The sequence below is a fragment of the Heptranchias perlo genome, chromosome 1 (assembly GCF_035084215.1).
Source record: "Heptranchias perlo isolate sHepPer1 chromosome 1, sHepPer1.hap1, whole genome shotgun sequence".
Taxonomy (NCBI): Eukaryota; Metazoa; Chordata; class Chondrichthyes; order Hexanchiformes; family Hexanchidae; genus Heptranchias; species Heptranchias perlo.
The window spans coordinates 68,920,659-68,944,082 of NC_090325.1; positions in this window are offsets into that span (position 1 = coordinate 68,920,659).

The following is a 23,424-nucleotide window of genomic DNA, read 5'->3' on the forward strand; positions in this document are numbered from 1 at the left end:
GGGCTGGATAGATTTCTATTAGGAAAGGGAATGCAGGCCTACTAGTTTCAGAATCACGGTAAGGAAACTGATTTGGAAGGGTAGGCCAGATGGATCAATAGCCTTCTCCCACCCAAAACATTACTACGTTACTATATAAAAGTGTCCATTAATATGTAATGGTGTCTTCCATTTTCAACACAAATCTACCATTCATGACACCTGTTGAAATATACTCTCAAATGTTGACAAGAACATCCTCTGTACAAACAATAACTGCAGTGAAGTTATATCTTTAAATTTTGGGCGGGATCATAGAGGAGAAGCCAGTTTCAGGTGTTGATGAATCTGTGACAGGCAAAATGTGACACCCTTAATGACACCCTTAACATTGAAAATTCCTATTACAACATCATCTACAGATTTACCTTATACTACAAGTGCCATAATGGGTTTTCCCATAGGAGCAAGCTGGAAGTGAAAATTTCTGATGAAACCTGTGGCCCATGTACAAAATTGAATAAATGATAAGACAAACAGCACTGAGCCCTGTGAGACTTCAGAGACCGGTTTCCACTCTCAAATCTCCATGCACACCACCCTTTGTTGTCCACCTTTCAGCCACACATCAATCCAGCATAGTACTTTGCCATCTAATTCATGGGCAAACACTTTGTGAATCCATTTTATTCTATGGGGCAGTCACTTGCTAATATCGCAACTGTAATTTCTAATCTTTGATCCAGAATATCCACTGCAACATTTTTCTTATACCACATCTAGATACCTGTTAAATGAGTTCAGTGTACTGATCACAACAACCATTCCTGACGGTCCATTCCAGCTGTTGATTAATCTTTATGTAAAGACTACATGATGTCTGTCCTAATTTTGCCATAAATAAACCCTAAACCTGTTCCTTCTTGTCTTGCTGCCCTGGTATATAGCATCATATGTAGGTACAGCACAGGAGGAGGCCATTCAACCCATCGTGCCTGTGACAGCTCTTTGAAAGAGCTATCCAATTAGTCCCATTCCCCTGCTCTTCCCCCAAAGCCCTGTAATTTTTTTCCCTTCAAGTATTTATCCAATTCCCTTTTGAAAGTTACTATTGAATCTGCTTCCACCACCCTTTCAGGCAGTGCATTCCAGATCATTACAACTCACAGCATAAAAAAATGTTTCCTCATGTCGCCTCTGGCTCTTTTGCCAATCACTTTAAATCTGTGTCCTTTGGTTACCGACCCTTCTGCAACTAGAAACAGTTTCTCCTAATTTACTCTGTCAAAACCGTTCATGATCTTGAACACCTCCATCAAATCTCCTCTTAACTTTCTCTGTTCTAAGGAGAACAATCCCAGCTTCTCCAATCTCTCCACATTGCTGAAGTCCCTCATCCCTGGTACCCTCTAGTAAATCTTTTCTGCACCCTCTCTAAGGCCTTGACACCCTTCCTAAAATGTGGTGCCCAGAATTGAATACAATATTCCAGCTGAAGCCTAACCTAAAGTAAAAGTTTAACATAACTTCCTCGCTTTTGTACTCTATGCCTCTATTAATAAAGCCCAGGATCACATATGCTTTTTTAACAGCCTTCTCAACTTGGCCTGCCACCTTCAAAGATTTGTGTATGTGCACCCCCGGGTCTCTCTGTTCCTGCACCCCCTTTAAAATTGTACTATTTTGTTTATGTTGCCTCTCCACATTCTTCCTACCAAAATGCATCACTTCACATTTCTCTGCATTAAATTTCATCTGCCATGTGTCTGCCCATTTCATCAGTCTGTCTATGTCCTCTTGAAGTCTGTTACGATCCTCCACATTATTTACTACATTTCCAAGTTTCGTGTCATCTGCAAACTTTGAAATTATATCCTCTATACCCAATTCCAGGTCATTAATATATATCAAAAATAGCAGTGGTCCTAATACTGACCCTTGGAGAATACCACTGTATACTTCCCTCCAGTCTGAAAAACAACCGTTCACCTCTACTCTCTGCTTTCTGTCCCCTAGCCAATTTTGTATCCTAGCTGCCACTGTCCCTTTAATCCCATGGGCTTTAATTTTGCTAACAAGTCTATTATGTGGTACTTTATCAAATATCTGAAGGTATTGTTTCAGGTCTGCTTTCTTTATTCTGTTAAGTATCTTGTATAGCTCAATAAAGACCTTTCTGAGATGTCCCATTTTGAGACTGAAGAACCTTACCTCATGATGTTGTTCCTCATTGACTGATACTGAGGATCAGCCTCATTGCTCTGCTCTGCATTGACTCTAGGGTCTGAATGATCCATTTACATTGTGACAATCAGAAATGTATGTAGTACTCAACATGCAATGTGACCAAGGTACTGTTTAACAGAGATCTGAGTTCAACTGGTTTGGCTATGTAACTTAGAAATACATGCAGCATCCTATTTGCTTTGCTCATGGCTGCCTCATACTGAGAGGGTGCAGAACATTTTGAGGGGGGAAGGGGAACAGCCAGACATCATGGTCCATGTGGGAACCAATGACATAGGAAGGAAAAGGGTGGAGAACCTGCAGTCAGAGTTTCAGGAGCTATGGAGGAAGTTAAAAAGCAGGACCTCAAAGGTAGTAATCTCTGGATTACTTCCAGTGCCACGCGATAATGAGTATAGGAATAGTAGGATTAGACAGTTTGATGCGTGGTTGGAGAAATGGTGCAAAAGAGAGGGCTTCAGATTCCTGGGGCATTGGGACCAGTTCGGGGGCAAGAGGGATCTGTTCAAGATGAACGGGTTGCACCTCAACAGAGCTGGGACCAATGTCCTCGAGGGAAGGTTAACTAGTGTCGTAGAGGAGGGTTTAAACTACTTTGGTAAGGAGATGGGCAGCAGGATAAAACATTAAAGAGAAACAAGAGGACTGGGAGAGACAAACAGCACAAGAGTAAAGAATATTTCAGAAATTGGAGGAAGCAAACAAGGGGCAAATGCGAGGCAGCTAAAATGAGTTTGGTACACATAGCGTGGTAAATAAAGTTGGTGAGCTGCAGGCACAAGTCGCCACGTGGGACTATGATATAGAGGCAATAACAGAGACCTGGTTCAAAGGGGAGGATTGGGTATTTAGTATTCCTGGCTCCAAGGTATTCAGGAAAGATATGGAAGGAAAGAAAGGAGGGGGTGGCAGTAATGATCAAAGAAACTATTATAGCACTGGAAAGGGATGGTGTAGTTGAGGGGTCAAAGACAGAATCTATTTGGTTAGAATTAAGGAACAATAGAGGAGCTGTTATGCTACTGGGTGTATACAATAGGCCACCAAATAGTGGGAAGGAGATAGAGGAGCAAATTTGAAGGCAAATTACAGAAAGATGCAAGTACTATAGAGTAGTCATAATGGGGGACTTTAATTATCCCAATATAGACATGGATAGTAACATTGTTAAGGGCAAAGAGGGGAAGGAATTCCTGAAATGTATGCAAAATAACTTTCTTGATCAGTGTGTTTCCAGGCCAAAGAGAAAGGAGGGTATGGCTGAGGTAGTAAATGAATACTTTACATCATCTTCACTGAAGAGGATGCTGCCAATACAGCAGTAAAGGAGGAGGTAGTAGCGTTATTAGATAGGATAAAAATAAATAAAGAGGAGTCACTTATAAGGTTGGCAGTACTCAAAGTAGAAAAGTCACCCGTGGTCCAGATGGGATGCATCCTAGGTTACTGAGGGAAGTAAGGGTAGAAATTACAGAGGTTCTGGCCACAATTTTCCAATCCTCCTTAGATATGGGGGCAGTGCCAGAGGACTGGAGGATTGCAAATGTTACACCCCTGTTCAAAAAAGGGGAGAGGGATAAACCCTTCAATTACAGGCCAGTCAGCCTAACGTCGATGGTGGGGAAACTTTTAGAGACAATAATCTGGAACAAAATTAATTGGCACTTGGAAAAGTATGGGCTAATAAATGAAAGTCAGCACGGATTTGTTAACGGAAAATCATGTTTGACTAATTTGGTCGAGTTCTTTAATGAAGCAACAGCGAGGTTTGATGAGGGTAGTGCGGATGATGTTCTGTCGATGGACTTTCAAAAGGCATTTGATAAAGTACCACATAATAGACTTGTTAGCAAAATTGAAGCCCATGGGATTAAAGAGACAGTCGTAGCATGGATACAAAATTGACTAAGGGACAGAATGCAGAGAGTAGTGGTGAAAGATTATTTTTCAGACTGGAGGGAAGTATATAGCAGTGTTCGCCAGGAGTCTGTATAAGGACCACTGCTCTTTATGAGATATATATATGACCTGCACTTGGGTATACGTTGTATAGTTTCAAAGTTTGCAGATGACACGAAACACGGAAATGTAGTAAACAATGTAAAGGATAGTAACAGACTTCAGTGGGACATAGACAGACTAGTGAAATGAGTAGACACATGGCAGATGAAATTTAACGCAGAGAAATGTGAAGTGATACATTTTGGTAGGAAGATTGAGGAGGGATAATATAAAAGGGGGGGAGGGTGAAGGTGCGCGAGGCAAACCCACATGAACAAAACTTACCATTTTCAACGCAATCGCATGTTGATTGATGATGATTAACCTCCTCTCCGGGTATCGCGCCCGGCAGCCAGCCTGATTGACAGGCTGGCTGCCATCAGGAGCTGCAATGCGAAGGGGTGGGGGTGGGGAGCGAGATGTCATCCGGTGCTGGAACGGAAGACCGGGGTGGGGGGGGGGGGCGGGAGTTCCGGTGCTGGACTGGAAGATGGGGGGTGGAGGGGGGAGATGGCAAGATGGGGGGGGAGATGGGAAGATCAGGGGACGATCGGAGGGAGAGGGGGACATTGGGGGAAGATCGGGGGGAGTGAAGAGGGGGACATGGGGGGGGGGTGAAGAGGGGGACATTGGAGCGGGAGACATCGGATATCAAAGCAGGATGCAAAGGTAGGTTCCTTCCATGTTTTTTTATTTCGTTTCTTGTTCCCTGATCCGGCCTGGTTTCACCAGGCGTGAATCAGAAGCGGTGGGCAAGCAGCCCAGGTAAGTTAAAAATCGTTCTAATCACTTACTCTGTCACAGGTAAAGTGCCTTAAGTACCTCAATGAGGTTCATTTCACTCTTTAACTGTCATCCCGCCGGCTTTAATTGCTGTCGGGACTTCCGTTTTCGTGTCGCCCATGTGCACACAGGTGGGTCCCTGGGAAACTCGGAAGTCGGCGGGTTGGAGCCGGCTTCCAAACCCAAACGGGATTTCCGTGATTTTCGGAGCCCCCCTGCCCCAAAGGCACCCGCAATTACCTCCTAAAATCACTCCCTTCTTCCTTTCCTTTAATCAGTTATCAATCCAAACTCATGCTTTACCCTTGATACCTACTCACTTTAATTTGTAAAGGAGACTCAAGAACATTACTTTATTAAAGGCCTACTGGAACTCAAGGGAAACTATGTCATACAGCTCCCCCATCAACTTGGGATGTCACATCCTCAAAAATTAAACAAGACCTACCCCTTCTGAAGCCTGTCACTCATTCGATTTTTTCACATTGATATACTTCCATTTCATTGCATGTTATTTTTTCTAATTGCTGATGTCAGGCGAATGGATCCATATTTGCCAGATTGTTCTCCTTGAGGATGGAAATTATATTTTCCTATTTCCAGTTGCTTGAAACTTCCCTATTGTTAACTGGTTCCCTCAAAGTGACCATCAGTGCTTCACAAATCTCTTCCCTTGTTTCTTTAGTAGAGTCCATGGGGGTAATTTTGAATTTGGGTGACAGTGCAAAATGGGCACTATTGATTCAGCCGCCCGTTAAACATCGCTCCCGATTTTCATATCCACTGAAATCAAAACATCCAAAGTCAAAATGACCCCCTATGATTGGCCAGATTATATGTGGTCCATGGAAAGAATGAACTTGATGGACGAAATGGTCCTTTCTATTTCTACACTTTCTTCTGTTGTGTATGACTTGGCAATGCTTGATGACAATACTGAATAAAAAATGTGGGAATTGATCCATTCCCCAACAAAGACGTCTCTCATTCTAAGGAATACAGAATTCAAGCCTTCTCAATTGTTTTTAACAAAAAAATGTAATTGGTAATTTAGGAAACCTTGGATGTAGATTTTGATTTCCTCCAGTTTCATATACTCTCAGAACAGTTCTTCATTTTGTCATGGCTGCTGATATTCAGAAACTGTTACATTGCACTTTTAGGGAAGTGTAGCAATTATAGTTATATATGTTTGAAAATCAGTAAAACTAGCTTTGCTTTGGAGGGAAAATTGTTAGAACATGAAATGAAATTAATTTCCATTACCCACAGCCATTCATTTATTGTGTATTGTTATATCAACTAAAATGATACAGGTGAATTTTACATAGAGTTTTCCCGAAGGCCTTAATTCACATTGAATTTACAAAGAACTGGGAGTACAAAGTCTGATCACCCAAAAGAGACCTATTGTCACCATGTTTTCTCAGGTAATAAAAATGTAAATATTAAATGATTTAATTAAATGAAACAAAATTAACTGTCTACTGAGATACTGGAATGGCATGAGAAGCAAATATTTCAAGCCCTAATTAAATTCTCACAACTGTGTTATTTTCTTATCTTTGTAATATATTAGTACTAGCTTTATCAGCCAATTGCAGTGCCTTCACATCATAAAAAATATGATCTAAATGAATAAAACATGTTTAGCAGAGGAGCTAATTTTAAAACAGATTGCAGAAAACTTCTAAACAAGTTTCCGGAAGTAATAACCAATAATTAATGAATGTGCTAGATATTGTTTCATTCTTCTCCTTTTTGTTTTATTTCTTCACTTAAACCAAATATGTAACTCATCATTTTATATGCATGAAAGAAATCTACTGGAAGAACACAAACACATCGGTAATTGACAATTTTCCGAAAAGGTTTTTTTTAAACTAGAATCATAAATAGCCATGGTAACATTTAAATATACTGTACAGAGCCAACTAAACATTCATGGCACTTAAATTAGCTTTCATATCAATAGATCCCTAAAAATATCTTATCAAAGTGAGGTCCACAATATCTGGCTTTTCACAATTTATATGTAAGTTTACAAAAAGTTGTGGAGGTGATCTCAATATTTCACACAGTTCACCATTTTCACTGTGACAATAGCAGGGTTTGAGCTTCCATAATGTATAGGAATCCAGATTGAATTTTTTTTAAATTAGAACCACTAAGTAATGTGGAAGTGCTGAAGCATTGTGGAAGACAGTACTTTTGTCTGGTGATGGCAATGTGGAACTCACCTTGTTAAGATATGATGTGGAGATGCCGGTGATGGACTGGGGTTGACAATTGTAAACAATTTTACAACACCAAGTTATAGTCCAGCAATTTTATTTTAAATTCACAAGCTTTCGGAGGCTTCCTCCTTCCTCAGATAAATGTTCAGGAGCTCCTCGAAGCCTACGCATTTATACATATAGAGCAATACATGGTGTTTACAGAATGCCCCATGCAACTGCCCGTTGCCAAGGCAATCACCGTGTTCAGACAGAGAGGTGTCACCTGCAGAACCCCCGAATACACATTCAACAAAAAAACAAACAGGAAAAAAAACAGAGAGAGGCAGAAACATCCGGAAGGCAGAGAAAGCCAGCAAATGACCCATTATATTAAAAACAGATAACATTTGTTCGCTGGTGGGGTAACGTGTAGCGTGACATGAACCCAAGATCCCGGTTGAGGCCGTCCTCATGGGTGCGGAACTTGGCTATCAATTTCTGCTCGACGATTTTGCGTTGTCGTGTGTCTCGAAGGCCGCCTTGGAGTACGCTTACCCGAAGGTCGGTGGATGAATGTCCATGACTGCTGAAGTGTTCCCCGACTGGGAGGGAACCCTCCTGTTTGGCGATTGTTGCGCGGTGTCCGTTCATCCGTTGTCGTAGCGTCTGCATGGTCTCGCCAATGTACCATGCTCTGGGGCATCCTTTCCTGCAACGTATGAGGTAGACAACGTTGGCCGAGTCACAGGAGTATGAACCATGCACCTGGTGGGTGGTGTCCTCTCGTGTGATGGTGGTATCTGTGTCGATGATCTGGCATGTCTTGCAGAGGTTACCGTGGCAGGGTTGTGTGGTGTCGTGGACGCTGTTCTCTTGAAAGCTAGGTAATTTGCTGCGAACGATGGTCTGTTTGAGGTTGGGTGGCTGTTTAAAGGCGAGTAGTGGAGGTGTGGGGATGGCCATAGCGAGGTGTTTGTCCTCATTGATGACATGTTGAAGGCTGCGGAGAACATGGCGTAGTTTCTCCGCTCCGGGGAAGTACTGGACGACAAAGGGTACTCTGTTGGTTGCGTCCCGTGTTAGTCTCCTGAGGAGGTCTATGCGATTTTTTGCTGTGGCCCGTCGGAACTGTCGATCGATGAGTCGAGCGTCATATCCCGTTCTTACTAGGGCGTCTTTCAGCGTCTGTAGGTGTCCATCGCGTTCCTCCTCGTCTGAGCAGACCCTGTGTATTCGCAGGGCCTGTCCATAGGGGATGGCCTCTTTGACGTGGTTAGGGTGGAAGCTGGAAAAGTGGAGCATCGTGAGGTTGTCCGTGGGCTTGCGGTAGAGTGAGGTGCTGAGGTGCCCGTCTTTGATGGAGATTCGTGTGTCCAAGAAAGAAACTGATTCTGAGGAGTAGTCCATGGTGAGCTTGATGGTGGGATGGAACTTGTTGATGTTATCGTGTAGTCTCTTTAGTGATTCCTTGCCGTGGGTCCATAGAAAGAAAATGTCGTCGATGTATCTGGTGTATAGTGTTGGTTGGAGGTCTTGTGCAGTGAAGAAGTCCTGCTCGAACTTGTGCATGAAAATGTTGGCGTATTGGGGTGCGAATTTGGTCCCCGTGGCTGTTCCGTGTGTTTGGGTAAAGAACTGGTTATCGAAGGTGAAGACATTGTGATCCAGGATGAAGCGGATGAGTTGTAGGATGGCTTCCGGAGATTGGCTGTTGTTGGTGTTGAGTATTGATGCTGTCGCAGCGATATCAGCGATACCTCTCGCACACTCCGCAACCATCTCATACACCAACTCTACAGCAGACGCCACAACCTCAAAACCAAGATAGAGTCCATACTCTCAACCTGTACTCAGGACACAGCAGACCAGCTACGTTATACCGCCAAACAGACGAGGCAACGGAACTACGCTGCCTACATGAAAACCAAGAGCAGGAAGCTTGAGAAACTCGGCATCACCACCAGCAACGACCAAGCTTCCCCTGGTACCACGGTTGCAACCACAGGGAAGTCTATTGTCAATTTATCCGACCACACCCTTCAACCAGACGAAATCGAAGTTCTCAGCCGAGGGCTCAATTTCTGCCCCACTACCAAAATGGACCCCACTAGTCTCGCGGCGGACACAGAGGAATTCATCAGGAGAATGAGGCTCCGGGAATTCTACCACAAACCCCAAGATTTCAGCAGCGAACCCAATGAGACAATCGACGATCCGGAACAGCAGACAGAGGGATCCGCGGTACAGCAACCGAAGAGGAAAGAGTCAAACTGGACTCCTCCGGAGGGTCGCTGCCCTCAGCTGGACATGTATGCTCAAGCTGTCAGGAAATGCGTCAATGCCAGATTCATCAGCCGCACTCAGAAGACAGTCCAGAATGTCACCCGAGCACAACGCAACGCCATCAACGCTCTCAAGACCAACCGCAACATCGTCATCAAACCAGCGGACAAAGGAGGAGCCATAGTCATACAGAACAGAACAGACTATTGCAAAGAAGCATACCGACAACTGGACAACCAGGAACACTACAGACGGTTACCCGCAGATCCGACCAAAGAACACACCCACCAGCTCAACAAACTGATCAAGACCTTCGATCCAGACCTTCAAAGCATCCTACGCACTCTCATCCCACGTAATCCCCGCGTGGGAGACTTCTACTGCCTCCCAAAGATACACAAAGCCAACACACCCGGACGTCCCATCGTATCAGGCAACGGAACCCTGTGTGAGAACCTCTCTGGATACATCGAGGGCATCCTGAAACCCATCGTACAGGGAACCCCCAGCTTCTGTCGCGACACTACAGACTTCCTACAAAAACTCAGTACCCACGGACCAGTTGAACCAGGAACACTTCTCACCACGATGGATGTCTCGGCACTATACACCAGTATCCCCCACGATGACGGCATTGCTGCGACAGCATCAATACTCTACACCAACAACAGCCAATCTCCGGAAGCCATCCTACAACTCATCCGCTTCATCCTGGATCACAATGTCTTCACCTTCGATAACCAGTTCTTTACCCAAACACACGGAACAGCCATGGGGACCAAATTCGCACCCCAATACGCCAACATTTTCATGCACAAGTTCGAGCAGGACTTCTTCACTGCACAAGACCTCCAACCAACACTATACACCAGATACATCGACGACATTTTCTTTCTATGGACCCACGGCAAGGAATCACTAAAGAGACTGCACGATAACATCAACAAGTTCCATCCCACCATCAAGCTCACCATGGACTACTCCTCAGAATCAGTTTCTTTCTTGGACACACGAATCTCCATCAAAGACGGGCACCTCAGCACCTCACTCTACCGCAAGCCCACGGACAACCTCACGATGCTCCACTTTTCCAGCTTCCACCCTAACCACGTCAAAGAGGCCATCCCCTATGGACAGGCCCTGCGAATACACAGGGTCTGCTCAGACGAGGAGGAACGCGATGGACACCTACAGACGCTGAAAGACGCCCTAGTAAGAACGGGATATGACGCTCGACTCATCGATCGACAGTTCCGACGGGCCACAGCAAAAAATCGCATAGACCTCCTCAGGAGACTAACACGGGACGCAACCAACAGAGTACCCTTTGTCGTCCAGTACTTCCCCAGAGCGGAGAAACTACGCCATGTTCTCCGCAGCCTTCAACATGTCATCAATGAGGACAAACACCTCGCTATGGCCATCCCCACACCTCCACTACTCGCCTTTAAACAGCCACCCAACCTCAAACAGACCATCGTTCGCAGCAAATTACCTAGCTTTCAAGAGAACAGCGTCCACGACACCACACAACCCTGCCACGGTAACCTCTGCAAGACATGCCAGATCATCGACACAGATACCACCATCACACGAGAGGACACCACCCACCAGGTGCATGGTTCATACTCCTGTGACTCGGCCAACGTTGTCTACCTCATACGTTGCAGGAAAGGATGCCCCAGAGCATGGTACATTGGCGAGACCATGCAGACGCTGCGACAACGGATGAACGGACACCGCGCAACAATCGCCAAACAGGAGGGTTCCCTCCCAGTCGGGGAACACTTCAGCAGTCATGGACATTCATCCACCGACCTTCGGGTAAGCGTACTCCAAGGCGGCCTTCGAGACACACGACAACGCAAAATCGTCGAGCAGAAATTGATAGCCAAGTTCCGCACCCATGAGGACGGCCTCAACCGGGATCTTGGGTTCATGTCACGCTACACGTTACCCCACCAGCGAACAAATGTTATCTGTTTTTAATATAATGGGTCATTTGCTGGCTTTCTCTGCCTTCCGGATGTTTCTGCCTCTCTCTGTTTTTTTTCCTGTTTGTTTTTTTGTTGAATGTGTATTCGGGGGTTCTGCAGGTGACACCTCTCTGTCTGAACACGGTGATTGCCTTGGCAACGGGCAGTTGCAGGGGCATTCTGTAAACACCATGTATTGTTCTATATGTATAAATGCGTAGGCTTCGAGGAGCTCCTGAACATTTACCTGAGGAAGGAGGAAGCCTCCGAAAGCTTGTGAATTTAAAATAAAATTGCTGGACTATAACTTGGTGTTGTAAAATTGTTTACACTTGTTAAGATAGTGAGGTTGATTCCAGCACACTAGTGACAACAGATAAACAAATGCATATGTTTAATCTCCTGAGTAGGCTACTCACTGCAAGAAAAAATGGCAACCTAATCCAGTAGCACTAAATGCCATTTACGTTGTGTTGTATTTTGAACTTGTATTTCTGCACTATGAGAAGCAGCAGGCAGGGGTTAACATCCTAGGTCACACAAAGAAGTCCTGTCAACAGAAGCTATCAGTTCATAACAGACAGTGTTCTGGGAGAGAATTCCTTAAGGTGTTAGTTTGTTTTGGCAAACACAATGGTGGTCTGAAATTTTAATTGGTTAAACATCCTGGGGGTCCATCACCTGCAGTCCCGAACATCTGTTGCTGTTGTCACAGAATGAACATATTGCTCCTCAGCAGCACTATTAATACACCTTGACGTTTAAGGTATCATAGAAATTTATGGCACAGAAGGAGGCCATTCGGCCCATTGTGTCTGTGCCAGCTGAAAAAGAGCCATCCAGCCTAATCCCACTTTCCAGCAAGATCCATAGTCTTGTAGGTTGCGGCACTTCAAGTGCACATCCAAGTACCTTTTAATTGTGACGAAGGTTTCTGCCTCCACCACCCTTTCAGGCAGTGAGTTCCAGACCTCCACCACCCTCTGGGTGAAAAAAATTCTTCTCAACTCCCCTCTAATCCTTCTACCAATTACTTTAAATCTATGCCCCCTGGTCACTGACCCCTCTGCTAAGGGAAAAAGGGAAACATGTTGATGTGACATTCCTTTTTCTGTTATTTTAATGGAGACTTTAACCCATTTAAAATAAACATTAACATCTTCGTTAAATAGTGGGTAGAGAAATTTTATACGAATGTATTAAGCATTCATTTGCTTTATTATCAAAAGTAATTTCTGGCCTAAATTGCTTTTTTTTTTATTGCTGTCAAAATGTTTACTTTCTTAAATTGGAAATAAAAATCATTACAAACTGTAATCATTAAAAAGAAAACTAAAATGCCCAAAACATAGATTGTAGGAGCAGACTGAATTTTATGCTATAGGATGCACTTGGTTGACTGCCTCCACTCTCCGGTTAGCAATCTATTAAAGTCTTACTGATAATTAATGTCACATTTCCCACTTCACGTTGACCACTCTAATATATACAGTGTGAGCTCTTTCCTCTATTACTACAACAGATGTACAACAGTGGATATTACTACATTCACAATGGATGTATAAACAAACTGAAAACAGCGTTTAAACTTACAGAACAAAATTGGTGTTCACATCACAGTGGTACACCGTAGGAAAATCCTAAATGTGGGAATCTCAGTGTAATTTCTCAAAGTGCAGTGACAGGAATGCTTAGATAAAGCCAGTTAATGCACTCACGTCAGTCGACATCTTCTTTATACCAAAACAGGGGCTACAAAACGTCTTGAAAAAATCTATTGCATAAGACAACAACTGATCGTTTCCCAGAAAATAAAATGTTTTTAAAAACTGCATTTTAGCCGCTTATTTGTCAGATATTTCTTTGGGGAAGTGCTAAATAAACATACTATTGTAACTATGATTCTCAGCATTAACCATCTTAAAATATTTCTGCCTCAGTTTCATGTACAACAAAGAAATGGATTAATGACTCTGCTCAAATAGCAGATAAAGTAATTGTCTATAAGCATGGTAAGCATTCATACAATAACATGAATGACTGTAGTTTCTACCATCACACGATATAGATTAAGATAACCCAGGATATTGGCCCAGAATTTGCTGTCAAAATAACGGTGAGGCTAACGGCGTTCGCCGTTATTTATGCGCAAATCGCACAGCAACTTCAGGCGAGGGCAGATGCGCGGTTAAACACGAAAATCCAGAAGTTGATGTTCGAGAGGCGCCGCTCCACCGTTAGCTTCGCAAAAACGGCATCTCACTGTCTGACTCACCGTTCAAATGCATTGAATGGCGTGAAGTTCCTGTACTTACATGGTAGATATGAACTAAACTCGTCACAGAAAGTTAGGACTTCTTCATTTCAGTCTAAGTACCCTTTTTAGTGGCGTGGTAAGTGTTAATGACTGCCAAACAACCTCTCTAGCACTGAACATTAACTATTACAAATGTGGAGTCTCATTCCTTTGGGTTTTAATTGTTGTTGGAGATTTTAAAAAGTTTTTTTTTTTACTTTTTCTGTCTTTTTTTTCTCCCTTAATCCAATCTTTCTTTCCCTCTCTTTGGGCGTCATTTTAGCACCCGCTATCGGGTGCGTTCCTGGCGGGGGGGCTCCGAAAATCGGAGAGTCCCGGAGCTGGACCGGAGCCCGCCCCAAACCCACGCACTTCCGGGTTCCCCGCTGACGCGCCGGCGTGCGCGCGCAGCCCCCGCTGGTGGGAATCCCGCAGGCAATTAAAGCCAGCGGGATGCCACTTGAAAGTATTTATTTAGGTATTTCAGGTCATTAACTGACCTGATTAAGGGATTATGTGAGGAGGGGTGGGATTTTCGAACAAACTGGGACTGTTTCCCATACTGGGGGAAACACTCCCAGGTCAAATGGACGTGTTGCAGCTGTCAGCCTGTGGCAGCTGCAAAGGTCCATTTGACAGGTGTGGGGGGGAGACCCTCACCCATTGCAGGAGGCCACTCTGTCACTTGAGACAAAGTTTGGCCTCCACCACCCTCCTCCTGACAGTCAAAGTCACCAACCTGCACACTCACCCCGGGGTCCGGAGACATGTACCTACCTTGCGGACCCCCTCAGATGTACATCTTGCGGATGGGGGCCGCCGTAGCTGCAGTCATGACCTCCTCGGAGGGTGAACAGCATCACCAGCTTCATCAGCCTCGCCATCCACGCCGTCCACCTCTGACACGTGGAGCTCCACAACAGAGTGCTGTGACACATCCACCTGTACAGCAGGAGGGAGGGCTACCGCGGAGAGAGATGCATCGCAGAGGGCACTACCCTCGTCACAGGGTCCACAGACCGAGGCTCAGCCTCCTGGACCTCTCTGAGCAGCAGTGCACACGGAGGCTCAGAGTCACTCGACATGTAGTCGTGGACATCTGCAGCCTCTTTCATGCCGAGCTGCTCCTGGCTGGCCCGAGCACCATCTTCTTACCTGTCGCTGTCAAAGTCACCACTGCCCTCAACAACTTCTCCTCCGCATCCTTCCAGGGTGCAACCGGGGACATCACCGATGTCTCTCAGTCATCTGCGCAGAAGAGCCCTGCAAATACACCTACACCCACTCTGCAGTGACACAATGGGTGGCATCAGTTGTGGGTCTTCATCGTGATCCTCAGGAGCGGGCATTATTGCACAAACCAGATAGGATTCGCGAAGACATGGCAGTAATGGTGCCAATATAATATGTAATGTGAGTTGTTCAGAAATTCAATATAAGTAACACCCATGACAAACCCTCAAACACCCTTGTGCATCCCCTTCATGCTCACGACACGTTTGCCTTACGCTGCCTACTGCCCATATGTGATGCATGCCCTGTGGCTGCAGCACAGGTAGTGGCAGGTTGAGTGAGGCTGGCCGTGAAAGAGATGCACGAGAGGGTGAGTATGAGATAGAGCCATGAGATTGTATGAGGATTGGGTTGAGTGGTAGTGGCAGGGTGAGTACTCGCGAGGTGAGTAGGTGCAGGTAAGATGAGGATGAGGTTTGAGTGGGTATGAGGGGTGATGTGACAGAGTAGTGTTGGCAGTGCTGAAGGAGATGTGGGGTGGGGGCAGTGTTGTGCCAGATGGAGTGTAGGGGAAAGACTACGTGTACTCACTTTGGCTGACCTACTGAGGTCATTGGAGCGCCTACTGCACTGTATGCAGGTGGGCCACATGTTGGTTGCGCAGGAGACCTCCTCTGCCACCTCGAGCCAGGCCTTCCTGGTGGCGGGGGCGGGCCGCTTCCTCCCGCCCGCCGGGTGGAAGATCTCTGTCCTCCCCCTCCTCCTCACCCCATGTATTGATACCTGGGGTGAGGCATCATTAAACTGGGAGCAGCCTTCCCCCTGGGCTGCTCCATGTAGTCATCTTTGCTATTGGTTGCAGCATCTGTCAGTGGAGGACTGCCCCTTTAAATAGAGCGCCTCCAGCTGACAGAACTTACTGCGCATGCGCAGCCCGCCCGACGCGCAGATCAGCAGTGGGGAACCCGGAGGACCAGGTAAGTGGATCCAATTAGTGGATTGTCTGCTACAATCGCGCGGAAAGCTGACTAATTTCACCGGGCGCGTTACCCACGCGCCCGATAGCCCCCCCGCCGAGAACCCGCAGCCCTGCTAACATCGGGCCCTTTATTTCTCTTTCTGTACCTGATTTGACATTGAATTCACTATTCAAACTTACACTTCCTGGTTCAGACTCTGCACTACTCATTTCACAACCCTTCAATCTGATTAGTTAAGGAGATACACAGTTGCTTGCCATTTCCATCTCACATTTCCAGCAACTTGCACTGCAAAATCTCATGGAAATTAAACGGGCATGGGTGCCATTCATTGACTGGCTACAGCAAATTCTGGGCCAATTTTTACCAAGTAGGCCAGGATAAGCAGAAATTAGTGAAAATGAAATTTAATACAATTATAATGAACAATTTCTTCGCTCAAGGGGGCCGATTTTAATTTTAGGCACACAAGGGACATCATTTACATGCTGCAGATGAGCTGCCAGAGCCAAACCAACACTCCAAAGCAGCTTGTTGATTGGGGAGGGCAGAAAATTGGCTGGCTCTTACACAGAGCCCTCAGACAGTCAGCAGCTGGGGGGGGGGGAACGATCCCGGGAAGTGCCGACAGCAGGTCAGAGTGCTTTTTTGTTTCTCCTGGCCCCATAAAAGTAAAAGTTAAAAATATCTTTGATCGTTTTTTGAGCAGCCTCCAGTGTTCCCTTTAATGGCCTCTGGTTACGCCGTTCAATGCTGGTACAAATGGACTAAATATCAGTGATGCATGCTCCTCCCATTTGTACCTCAAAATGTAAACAATTTTACAACACCAAGTTATAGTCCAGCAATTTTATTTTAAATTCACAAGCTTTCGGAGGCTACCTCCTTCCTCAGGTGAACGATGTGGAAAAACGATTTCCACATCGTTCACCTGAGGAAGGAGGTAGCCTCCGAAAGCTTGTGAATTTAAAATAAAATTGCTGGACTATAACTTGGTGTTGTAAAATTGTTTACAATTGTCAACCCCAGTCCATCACCGGCATCGCCACATCATACCTCAAAATGGCATAGGATCCTAATTTGCATATTACAAGTGGTCACCTGCCTGATTCAACACCACTTTCAGGCCACTCCTGCTCTATTAGCCCCTGGTGGAGGCACTTGAAATTGGCCCCAAGGACTGATAAATATTTGAGATAATCTGCCAAGCAGCATGGTGGAAACAAAAACATCAGGGATGGTCAAAATTCAGTGGATGCCAAGATGGGAGAGTCAGGGGTATTGAAGGGATGAGCGTTGGTGGGCTAAATTGCCTTTTTTCCCCTCTGCTGTCCCTCTTTTTCACTCAATTGAGCTCCAATCCAAACTTGATGGCAGAATTCACAAAAATAAGCAAGGAAAGCTACAAATACTAAACATATGAAGTAACAGATAACGCTATGAATACACAGGTCTGTCAGCATCTGAATAGAGAAAAGACAGGTTAACATTTTTGGAGACCCTCTACCATATGTGGAAAGGGAAGGTAGGCAAGTCCTTTTGTAGAATGATCAAAGTAAAGGAGTGGGAGAACCAACAGGTAAAGATTTCCAGTCCATATATTAAAAAGACGTGATTATGTAGCATCTTATCATTTCTTCAAGAACCATGTTGAATGCACTTCTTTCAGTGAAGTAGGTGTCGCAGCAAAATCCCACAATCAACAATGACTAATTAACACAAATTTTGTTGGTGTCAGCTGAGGGGGTCATTTTGATAAGGACACTGGGAGAACAACCTGCTGTTTTTCAAATAGTATCACGGAATCTTTGACATCTATCTCAAACACCAGGGATTTGGTATAACAACCCACCTTGAAGAGCAGCACCTTAACAAAGCAACATCCCCTCACAGCTGCACTTAAGCCTCAGCCTTGATGAAGTGCTCACGTTCTACAGAGGGACTGAACACACAGAGGTTGATTTTAATTTCTGACGTACATCAGGCGGGGGGTGAGCAGGGTGTCTGCTCCACCCGCCTGAAGACGTCGGCAGGAGGCCGGATCGATTTTTGTGAATGGGCCTCATTAAAAATATGGGAGGCAAGCTGCCAGTGCTGTTTATAGACAACTGTTTATAAACACTGTTTATAGACAACTTGCCTTTGGGGAGGGTGGGAAATCCATCAGGGCAGAGACTGAAGTGGAGCTGCGGAAGCATCTATTCACTGGTCCCTTTTCACAATGGGATCTTCAACAGTTTTACAATTTTGTTAGAAGTTGTTTCTCATATTTTACAATTATTGCTAACCCTATCAGGTGGAAAGTATTTACTATTTGATGACTTTCTGGAGATGTTTCAAGTCATTGGCCAACAATGAAACTAAAAAAGATAAGATTTACTCACCTTTATGGCCCTCTTCTGGCCCAGCTTATGCTCGCCATCAGGTTTCACTGGCACTGTGCGCGACTACTGCGATCAGAGAATTTCTTCATAAGACCCCAAATTTTACATATTAACGAGCCCACCGCCTGCCTGTGGTGGGTGCCTTTCCCAAAACAGTGCATTTCAAATGGCAGTGGGTGTCATTGCAAAGCGCAGGACAGCCATTTTAATAACACGCCCACCCCGTTTCTGTCAGATGGGCAGGGTTAAAATTGGCACTTTAGAATCAAAAAGGAGTGAGACAGATCGGTTTATTTTTTAAGAGTGAGATACATCAGAGTAAGTCACATTTTTAACCAAAAATTATTCAAATTTAATTCCAAATTAGTGAAACTTGCTTGGTCTAACAGGTTGAGGTTATTTCAACAGAAGTTACAACTGGCATTGTTATTGCTACAATATGATGAATTAAGCACTTTGATATCTTTCGTGGTATTAAACTATAGATGGCATGTTTCATATTTGCAGATTGGATGGACATTTAGAGTGAAGATTAGCTCAGGTAACTTTACGGAATTCAAAAATGGGGCCTTCACTAAAACATTATTTAAATGCACTGAATTTAAGAAGTAGAATTTCATTTGTCTTTAGGATTTTCTCCAATCAAAGATGCTGGTTAGAATTTGTTTCAAATGATGATAAAACAAAAAGCTACTAAACTCAAAATGAATAGTTTTGTCATTCGTAAAGTTCTCAACTACATGCCATTAACTGAGCTGGGAGTGAAAGATTTAAAATGTAATTATTTTCATTCCACTTGGAATTCATCTTGTGGAGAGCTAATAGAGCACACAGATCTGCAGCTGCCTCAGCCAATTAAAATTTATAGATTATTGATGCTTTTGGTCAGCCATAGGCCTTAAGTAGTGCAGCATTGAGTGATAGAGCAGAGATGTGAGTACGGCTTTTTAAAAATCTATCTATAGTATCTGGAATGCTGAAAATACAATTCATGCTGGAGATCGGGAGTGTGATTTGCCAGTACAGTTACATATACACTTTTAATTAAAAGATGCTGTTCAATATATTTTAGAGCGGAAAGCCATATGTTCTGAATGTCAATTTTAAAAAATGGAATGGTTCACTGTTCCTTGATACAAGGCAGAAAGAAATAATTTAACCCCAACACTACCGGCATGAAATAAAAACAGAACATTCTGGAAAACCTCAGCAAGTGAGGCAGCATCTGTGGAGAAAGAAACAGAGTTAACGTTTCAGGTCGAAGACCTTTCGTCAGAACTACTGGCATGAAATCACCTTTTTTGTTTCTTTATCATTCTCGGGATGTGGGTGTCGCTGGCAGGGCCGGCATTTATTGCCTATCCTTATGATACAACTGAGTGGCTTGATAGGCCACTTCAGAGGGTAGTGGTGTGGGACTGGAGTCACATATAGACCAGACCGGATAACATTTCCTTCCCTAAAGGACATTAATGAATCAGTTGGGTTTTTACAACAATCTGACAGTTTCATGGTCACTTTTTACCGATACCAGCTTTTTATTTCCAGATTTATTAAACTGAATTGAAATTCTCAAACTGCCAGAAACATAACCACTACACTTCTACCTAATATCTAAATGCTTGTGAGCAAAAATTTTAACATGTTCATATTTAAATATCTGGTCAACAAACTTTGTGTGATATGGTGGGTTAGGAGTAATACTATCTGCTCCTGTGTAAACTGATACCATCCTCCCCCCAACTTCAATGACATTCCCTACCACCAAGATTCAAAGTAAAAGAAAAACTAAACATCTGCTAATTTTGCTTTATAATGATTACCATCAGGTGCAATGATCAGTTACTGCTGGCAAGAAAATTTAATCCCTAAAATTTGATCTGTAAGAGAAAAACAAAGTTCTTTACCATAAATGACTTTTGTCATGTTCTAAGTATTAAATAGCACCTTGGATCCTCGGATGTCCAAAGCACCACACACCAACAACCACAACCAAAGAATTACTTCTTAAATATAAATACTGTTGTTATACAGGCAAACACAGCAAGGTCTCATAAACAGCTAATTAGATGATGAATGACGGAAATGTTTCTTATTCACCTATTCCTGCTTCATACTCATTAAATTTCTGTTTTGTACTCACTTAGTCTACACATATCAAAAAACATTTGCTTTGTAGCTGATCTAAGTATGCTGCTGTGCTCCTAAGATGATTGATTGTCCAATCTATTTTAAGTGGCAGAAATGTATGGATAGACAGATGTACACACAAATACACACCTCTTCATTTTGCAATACATTCTAACTTTTACATAATATAAATATACTTACAAAATAGCTTGCAGTGCTGTTGGCTAACAAAGTTATATTTCCACTATAAACTCGATCCTTATTCACAATGCAACAGGCAGTTTAAGGGAACCACAGCCATTAATGTATCAGGGCCTATTTTTGGAGTGTCAAATGCAAAGGCACTTCATGCTTTAGTTTTGGGAGGCACATGTGGAGCAGAAAGTAGATGCACAGGGCACAGCTGTTAGAACAGCAACAGGAGATGTACCTGCTTGACCATGTGGAGGGTAAGAAGCCACTTAAGGCAGATGTCCAGTGTCATCAAAGGATTAAGCAGTTGAAGTTTTACAGCCTTGCAGCTTCTGGTGTTGGGTTTGGTCACTGGGACAGGTGAGCAAGTATTTCAACATAGAGGTTGTCTGAAGAATTATTTCAGTTCTATTCATAATGTGCAGATCAAATATCATTTTCTGTCAGCTAAATCAAGATTTGCATAAGAACATCTGTTAGAAAATACCATGAAGCTTGAGAATAAATGCATGGATCTATTCTTCTATATTGAAAAGAATATTCATAAAACGCATTGCAGTTAGCTTAAAGGCAAGATGATTATGTGATTAGTCAACTCCTGATAATTCAAAGTCAATTTTGCACAAAAAAATTGAATTATCCAGTAAATTTAACTAAATGATTGAAATACACAGCACAGGAAGCTTTTTCAGGACTAAAACAAATCTAATTATCCAATCATTCAAATTAAGTTATTTTGAATCAACAGAAGTTGTATTACCTTCTGATATATTACATCAATTATTGTATTAATTTCTAATCAACAAAATTTATATTTTGTTTATAGTCAGCATAATCTAATTTGCAGAGTTAAAATGAGGTCAGAGTTACCTGATGGAAGGGACTAACCATGTTGTCTGAAACAATTGCTAAGTTTACACACTGTGCAACCTCTCATTTTCATTAACCCGAATTCTACATTATTACACATACTGAGAGATGATATCTTGCTATTTAATACTGTGATTAGCACAGTGAAGCATTATCATTGATTGTGAAGATAGAGAAGAGCAATGGAGTTGAATTCAGATAAATAATAATCCAAGCATAGAATTTCAAAGTAGCAAACCAATTATCAATCTCATTCACTGAATAGAATTTCTGATGCAATGAAATGCTCTGATGCAGGATGGGAGGTGGCAGCTACAGATTGACCATGAAATTCCGCTTCTCATGTCTCTTCAATTCCTGCTGCACAAATGTAATCTATCATTACAATACTTAGCAAATGCTTAAGCTCATACATTGTACTGAAAGTGCGATGGTCAATGTGCAGCTCATCAATCGATGCTAACCTCTCTGCCCTCCAAGAAGTGCCACAGTAACAAGCTGATGAAGCGCACCCAGAGAAACCTGGCCTCTTCCTCATGTACGCTGCCATTTACTCTCTCCCTACCAAACACCAGTCCAGAGACACCCACCCAGGGAAAAGGCAATAGTTAGTGATACTAAGGGGAGTGCACAGGGTAATGCACTAAGCACAGTTGGCCAGAGGTAGCTGGAGCTGCAAGATGAGCAGTCGTCGCTGGTCAGAGGGTTGGGAGATGCCAGCCCTTGGATGATGAGCCTTGGGACCCAGATCTCAAGTATTTGGAATTTAAAAGAAGAATGCTTACAGAGCATTATGTTCAACAATTGGGGGTGTGTTGCAGATGATATCTCTGGCATCCTGGATTGGCTGAGAGTTCCAGAATGATTTGCAGCAGAGGGCCCCAGTAGAAAACCTAGGAATAATTGCTGCTTCTGGCATGGCATCGGCAACTGCTGTCTTAGAATCAAAGAATCATAGGAAGGTTACAGCACGGAAGGAGGCCATTCAGCCCATCGAGTCTGTGCCGGCTCTATGCAAGAGCTAGTCCCACTCCCCTGCCCTATCCCCGTAGCCCTGCAATTTTTTTCCTTTCAAGTACTTATCCAGTTCCCTTCTGAAAGCCATAGATACTTTGGGCACCAGACTGGAGAGGGCTATGTTTCAGGGCATCAATGATCTGCACAGTACAACTTGATTTGCTTTCCAAATGATTGGTGTCCAAGCAGAGCAAGAGCCCAGCACCAGTGGCCTGCCAGGTGTGCACATACATGATGATACTGTCTCTATGGACATTACCACGTGTGTGTTCTCCCACCAGCCCCCTCTGATGCCTGTAAATGTCGCAAAAAGTGGCTAGGGCCAGGGTGCCCTTGCAACAATAGTGAAGACAGTCTCTGTCCTGAGATAAGCGGCACCCCAGAACCTTCTGCTTCTTAGGGAGTACTGAGGAGAGGTAGAAGATTAGGTTTGAAAGAGCACACAATTTCAGGCACCAAAGAGAGGCACAGAGATGAAAAACAGGAGGATTCCACATATTTCTGTGGATAAAGAGATGCTTCTCATTGCACATCACCTGTACATTGATGGAAGGAAATCCTTTCTATTGAGAAAGTTTATAGAGTTCTCAAAAAGGGCACGTATGATGAAATGGATACAACTGATCGTACCCTGCATCTGTAGAAATCCAGCTACTCTGTAAACATTGACAGCCCTGTCATATTGATATGCAAGATCCATAGAAAAGGATATGAACTGAACTGCTTGTTACTTTTTTGATGCATCGGTAGACAGCAGATTGATACTGCAAATGTCCCCTGTTGCTGCCTGAGAGGAATCACTAAGATATAAGTTCAGTGTTGTAGTAACTGCGG